Source organism: Pimephales promelas, chromosome 12, assembly GCF_988280905.1.
Source record: "Pimephales promelas chromosome 12, fPimPro1.hap1.1, whole genome shotgun sequence".
NCBI classification, from domain to species: domain Eukaryota; kingdom Metazoa; phylum Chordata; class Actinopteri; order Cypriniformes; family Leuciscidae; genus Pimephales; species Pimephales promelas.
In genome coordinates this window covers 16,044,666-16,051,782 of record NC_142780.1, presented here as the reverse complement: position 1 = coordinate 16,051,782, position 7,117 = coordinate 16,044,666, and positions in this window count along the sequence as shown.

The window sequence follows — 7,117 nt, the reverse complement described above, 5'->3', positions numbered from 1 at the left end:
GTAAGTTTCATGGCCCTCTATCAGAATCCGGAGTTTTGGGAAGATTGGAGAAACTTAATTTTTCGCCCAAAAAAAAAACCGTAAGGGGTACCACTGTCGTTTTTTTTTCGGGCCGAATTTTTGAGTTTCGATATCTCAGCTCCGAAAGGGGCTAGAGCCTCCATTTTTGCACTCAGGTGTAAGTCTCATGGCCCTCTATCAGAATCCAGAGTTTTGGGAAGATTGGAGAAACTTAATTTTTCGCCCCAAAAAGAAAAACGTAAGGGGTACCACTGTCGTTTTTTTTTTTCGGGCCGAATTTTTGAGTTTCGATATCTCAGCTCTGGAAGGGGCTAGAGCCTCCATTTTTGCACTCAGGTCTAAGTCTCATGGCCCTCTATCAGAATCCAGAGTTTTGGGAAGATTGGAGAAACTTAATTTTTCGCCCAAAAAAAAAAAACGTAAGGGGTACCACTGTCGTTTTTTTTTCGGGCCGAATTTTTGAGTTTCGATATCTCAGCTCTGGAAGGGGCTAGAGCCTCCATTTTTGCACTCAGGTCTAAGTCTCATGGCCCTCTATCAGAATCCAGAGTTTTGAGGAGATTGGAGAAACTTAATTTTCAGCCCGAAAAAAAAACAACGAAAGGGGTACCACTGTCGTTTTTTTTTTTTCGGATCAAATTTTTAAGTTTCGATATCTCAGCTCTGGAAGGGGCTAGAGCCTCCATTTTTGCACTCAGGTCTAAGTCTCTGTGGCCCTCTATCGGAATCCAGAGTTTTGGGAAGATTGGAGAAACTTAATTTTTCGCCCAAACAAAAACGTAAGGGGTACCACTGTCGTTTTTTTTTTTTCGGGCCGAATTTTTGAGTTTCGATATCTCAGCTCTGGAAGGGGCTAGAGCCTCCATTTTTGCACTCAGGTGTAAGTCTCATGGCCCTCTATCAGAATCCAGAGTTTTGGGAAGATTGGAGAAACTTAATTTTTCGCCTGAAAAAAAAAAAACGTAAGGGGTACCACTGTCGTTTTTTTTTTTTCGGGCCGAATTTTTGAGTTTCGATATCTCAGCTCTGGAAGGGGCTAGAGCCTCCATTTTTGCACTCAGGTCTAAGTCTCATGGCCCTCTCTCAGAATCCAGAGTTTTGAGGAGATTGGAGAAACTTAATTTTTAGCCCGAAAAAAAAAACCCGAAAGGGGTACCACTGTCGTTTTTTTTTTCGGGCCGAATTTTTGAGTTTCGATATCTCAGCTCTGGAAGGGGCTAGAGCCTCCATTTTTGCACTCAGGTCTAAGTCTCATGGCCCTCTCTCAGAATCCAGAGTTTTGAGGAGATTGGAGAAACTTAATTTTTAGCCCGAAAAAAAACCCCGAAAGGGGTACCACTGTCGTTTTTTTTTTTCGGGCCGAATTTTTGAGTTTCGATATCTCAGCTCTGGAAGGGCTAGAGCCTCCATTTTTGCACTCAGGTCTAAGTCTCATGGCCCTCTATCAGAATCCAGAGTTTTGAGAAGATCGGAGAAACTTAATTTTTCGCCCGAAAAAAAAAAACGAAAGGGGTACTACTGTCGTTTTTTTTTTTCGGGTCAAATTTTTGAGTTCCGATATCTCAGCTCTGGAAGGGGCTAGAGCCTCCATTTTTGCACTCAGGTCTAAGTCTCATGGCCCTCTATCAGAATCCAGAGTTTTAAGGAGATTGGAGAAACATAATTTTCAGCCCGAAAAAAAAAAAACGAAAGGGGTACCACTGTCGTTTTTTTTTTTCGGGTCAAATTTTTGAGTTTCGATATCTCAGCTCTGGAAGGGGCTAGAGCCTCCATTTTTGCACTCAGGTCTAAGTCTCATGGCCCTCTCTCAGAATCCAGAGTTTTGAGGAGATTTGAGAAACTTAATTTTTAGCCCGAAAAAAAAAACCCGAAAGGGGTACCACTGTCGTTTTTTTTTTCGGGCCGAATTTTTGAGTTTCGATATCTCAGCTCTGGAAGGGGCTAGAGCCTCCATTTTTGCACTCAGGTCTAAGTCTCATGGCCCTCTCCCAGAATCAAGAGTTTTGAGGAGATTGGAGAAACTTAATTTTTAGCCCGAAAAAAAAACCCCGAAAGGGGTACCACTGTCGTTTTTTTTTTTCGGGCCGAATTTTTGAGTTTCGATATCTCAGCTCTGGAAGGGCTAGAGCCTCCATTTTTGCACTCAGGTCTAAGTCTCATGGCCCTCTATCAGAATCCAGAGTTTTGAGAAGATTGGAGAAACTTAATTTTTCGCCCGAAAAAAAAAAACGAAAGGGGTACTACTGTCGTTTTTTTTTTCGGGTCAAATTTTTGAGTTCCGATATCTCAGCTCTGGAAGGGGCTAGAGCCTCCAATTTTGCACTCAGGTCTAAGTCTCGCGGCCCTCTATCAGAATCCAGAGTTTTGAGGAGATTGGAGAAACTTAATTTTTAGCCCGAAAAAAAAAACCGAAAGGGGTACCACTGTCGTTTTTTTTTTTCGGGCCGAATTTTTGAGTTCCGATATCTCAGCTCTGGAAGGGGCTAGAGCCTCCATTTTTGCACTCAGGTCTAAGTCTCATGGCCCTCTATCAGAATCCAGAGTTTTGAGGAGATTGGAGAAACTTAATTTTTAGCCCGAAAAAAAAAACCGAAAGGGGTACCACTGTCGTTTTTTTTTTGGGCCGCATTTTTGAGTTTCGATATCTCAGCTCTGGAAGGGGCTAGAGCCTCCATTTTTGCACTCAGGTGTAAGTTTCATGGTCCTCTATCAGAATCCGGAGTTTTGGGAAGATTGGAGAAACTTAATTTTTCGCCCAAAAAAAAAAACGTAAGGGGTACCACTGTCGTTTTTTTTTCGGGCCGAATTTTTGAGTTTCGATATCTCAGCTCCGAAAGGGGCTAGAGCCTCCATTTTTGCACTCAGGTGTAAGTCTCATGGCCCTCTATCAGAATCCAGAGTTTTGGGAAGATTGGAGAAACTTAATTTTTCGCCCCAAAAAGAAAAACGTAAGGGGTACCACTGTCGTTTTTTTTTTCGGGCCGAATTTTTTGAGTTTCGATATCTCAGCTCTGGAAGGGGCTAGAGCCTCCATTTTTGCACTCAGGTCTAAGTCTCATGGCCCTCTATCAGAATCCAGAGTTTTGGGAAGATTGGAGAAACTTAATTTTTCGCCCAAAAAAAAAAAACGTAAGGGGTACCACTGTCGTTTTTTTTTCGGGCCGAATTTTTGAGTTTCGATATCTCAGCTCTGGAAGGGGCTAGAGCCTCCATTTTTGCACTCAGGTCTAAGTCTCATGGCCCTCTCTCAGAATCCAGAGTTTTGAGGAGATTGGAGAAACTTAATTTTTAGCCCGAAAAAAAAAACCCGAAAGGGGTACCACTGTCGTTTTTTTTTTCGGGCCGAATTTTTGAGTTTCGATATCTCAGCTCTGGAAGGGGCTAGAGCCTCCATTTTTGCACTCAGGTCTAAGTCTCATGGCCCTCTCCCAGAATCCAGAGTTTTGAGGAGATTGGAGAAACTTAATTTTTAGCCCGAAAAAAAACCCCGAAAGGGGTACCACTGTCGTTTTTTTTTTTCGGGCCGAATTTTTGAGTTTCGATATCTCAGCTCTGGAAGGGCTAGAGCCTCCATTTTTGCACTCAGGTCTAAGTCTCATGGCCCTCTATCAGAATCCAGAGTTTTGAGAAGATTGGAGAAACTTAATTTTTCGCCCGAAAAAAAAAACGAAAGGGGTACTACTGTCGTTTTTTTTTTCGGGTCAAATTTTTGAGTTCCGATATCTCAGCTCTGGAAGGGGCTAGAGCCTCCATTTTTGCACTCAGGTCTAAGTCTCATGGCCCTCTATCAGAATCCAGAGTTTTAAGGAGATTGGAGAAACATAATTTTCAGCCCGAAAAAAAAAAACGAAAGGGGTACCACTGTCGTTTTTTTTTTTCGGGTCAAATTTTTGAGTTTCGATATCTCAGCTCTGGAAGGGGCTAGAGCCTCCATTTTTGCTCTCAGGTCTAAGTCTCTGTGGCCCTCTATCAGAATCCAGAGTTTTGAGAAGATTGGAGAAACTTAATTTTTCGCCTGAAAAAAAAAACGAAAGGGGTACCACTGTCGTTTTTTTTTCGGGTCAAATTTTTGAGTTCCGTTATCTCAGCTCTGGAAGGGGCTAGAGCCTCCATTTTTGCACTCAGGTCTAAGTCTCATGGCCCTCTCTCAGAATCCAGAGTTTTGAGGAGATTGGAGAAACTTAATTTTTAGCCCGAAAAAAAACCCCGAAAGGGGTACCACTGTCGTTTTTTTTTTTTCGGGCCGGATTTTTGAGTTTCGATATCTCAGCTCTGGAAGGGCTAGAGCCTCCATTTTTGCACTCAGGTCTAAGTCTCATGGCCCTCTATCAGAATCCAGAGTTTTGAGAAGATTGGAGAAACTTAATTTTTAGCCCGAAAAAAAAAACGTAAGGGGTACCACTGTCGTTTTTTTTTTCGGGCCGAATTTTTGAGTTTTGATATCTCAGCTCTGGAAGGGGCTAGAGCCTCCATTTTTCCACTCAGGTCTAAGTCTCATGGCCCTCTATCAGAATCCAGAGTTTTGAGGAGATTGGAGAAACTTAATTTTTAGCCCGAAAAAAAAAAACGAAAGGGGTACCACTGTCGTTTTTTTTTTTCGGGTCAAATTTTTGAGTTTCGATATTTCAGCTCTGGAAGGGTCTAGAGCCTCCATTTTTGCACTCAGGTTTAAGTCTCATGGCCCTCTATCAGAATCCAGAGTTTTGGGAAGATTGGAGAAACGTAATTTTTCGCCAGAAAAAAAAAACGCAAGGGGTACCACTGTCGTTTTTTTTTTCGGGCCGAATTTTTGAGTTTCGATATCTCAGCTCTGGAAGGCGCTAGAGCCTCCATTTTTGCACTCAGGTCTAAGTCTCATGGCCCTCTATCAGAATCCAGGGTTTTGAGAAGATTGGAGAAAATTAATTTTTCGCCCGAAAAAAAAAATGAGAGGGGTACCACTGTCGTTTTTTTTTCGGGTCAAATTTTTGAGTCCCGATATCTCAGCTCTGGAAGGGGCTAGAGTCTCCATTTTTGCACTCAGGTCTAAGTCTCATGGCCCTCTATCAGAATCCAGAGTTTTGGGAAGATTGGAGAAACTTAATTTTTCGCCCGAAAAAAAAAACGTAAGTGGTACCACTGTCGTTTTTTTTTTTCGGGTCAAATTTTTGAGTTCCGATATCTCAGCTCTGGAAGGGTCTAGAGCCTCCATTTTTGCACTCAGGTCTAAGTCTCATGGCCCTCTATCAGAATCCAGAGTTTTGAGAAGATTGGAGAAACTTAATTTTTCGCCCGAAAAAAAAAAACGTAAGGGGTACCACTGTCGTTTTTTTTTCGGGCCGAATTTTTGAGTTTCGATATCTCAGCTCTGGAAGGGTCTAGAGCCTCCATTTTTGCACTCAGGTCTAAGTCTCATGGCCTTCTATCAGAATCCAGAGTTTTGGGAAGATTGGAGAAACTTAATTTTTCGCCCGAAAAAAAAAAACGTAAGGGGTACCATTGTCGTTTTTTTTCGGGCCGAATTTTTGAGTTTCGATATCTCAGCTCTGGAAGGGGCTAGAGCCTCCATTTTTGCACTCAGGTCTAAGTCTCATGGCCCTCTATCAGAATCCAGAGTTTTGAGAAGATTGCAGAAACTTATTTTTTCGCCCGGAAAAAAAAAACGAAAGGGGTACCACTGTCGTTTTTTTTTCCGGTCAAATTTTTGAGTTTCGATATCTCAGCTCTGGAAGGGTCTAGAGCCTCCATTTTTGCACTCAGGTCTAAGTCTCATGGCCCTCTATCAGAATCCAGAGTTTTGGGAAGATTGGAGAAACTTAATTTTTCGCCCGAAAAAAAAAAACGTAAGTGGTACCACTGTCGTTTTTTTTTCGGGTCAAATTTTTGAGTTCCGATATCTCAGCTCTGGAAGGGTCTAGAGCCTCAATTTTTGCACTCAGGTCTAAGTCTCATGGCCCTCTATCAGAATCCAGAGTTTTGGGAAGATTGGAGAAACTTAATTTTTAGCCCGAAAAAAAAAAACGTAAGGGGTACCACTGTCGTTTTTTTTCGGGCCGAATTTTTGAGTTTCGATATCTCAGCTCTGGAAGGGGCTAGAGCCTCCATTTTTGCACTCAGGTCTAAGTCTCATGGCCCTCTATCAGAATCCAGAGTTTTGAGAAGATTGGAGAAACTTAATTTTTCGCCCGAAAAAAAAAAACGAACGGGGTACCACTGTCGTTTTTTTTTTCGGGTCAAATTTTTGAGTTCTGTTATCTCAGCTCTGGAAGGGTCTAGAGCCTCCATTTTTGCACTCAGGTCTAAGTCTCATGGCCCTCTATCAGAATCCAGAGTTTTGAGGAGATTGGAGAAACTTAATTTTTCGCCCGAAAAAAAAAAACGTAAGGGGTACCACTGTCGTTTTTTTTTTCGGGCCGAATTTTTGAGTTTCGATATCTCAGCTCCGGAAGGGGCTAGAGCCTCCATTTTTGCACTCAGGTGTAAGTCTCATGGCCCTCTATCAGAATCAAGAGTTTGGGGAAGATTGGAGAAACTTAAATTTTCGCCCAAAAAAAAAAAAACGTAAGGGGTACCACTGTCGTTTTTTTTTTCGGGCCGAATTTTTGAGTTTCGATATCTCAGCTCTGGAAGGGGCTAGAGCCTCCATTTTTGCACTCAGGTCTAAGTCTCATGGCCATCTATCAGAATCCAGAGTTTTGGGAAGATTGGAGAAACTTAATTTTTCGCCCGAAAAAAAAAAAACGTAAGGGGTACCACTGTCATTTTTTTTTTTTTTGGGCCGAATTTTTGAGTTTCGATATCTCAGCTCTGGAAGGGGCTAGAGCCTCCATTTTTGCACTCAGGTCTAAGTCTCATGGCCCTCTATCAGAATCCAGAGTTTTGAGAAGATTGGAGAAACTTAATTTTTCGCCCAAAAAAAAAAACGTAAGGGGTACCACTGTCGTTTTTTTTTCGGGCCGATTTTTTGAGTTTCGATATCTCAGCTCTGGAAGGGGCTAGAGCCTCCATTTTTGCACTCAGGTCTAAGTCTCATGGCCCTCTATCAGAATCCAGAGTTTTGGGAAGATTGGAGAAACTTAATTTTTCGCCCAAAAAAAAAAAAACGTAAGGGGTACCA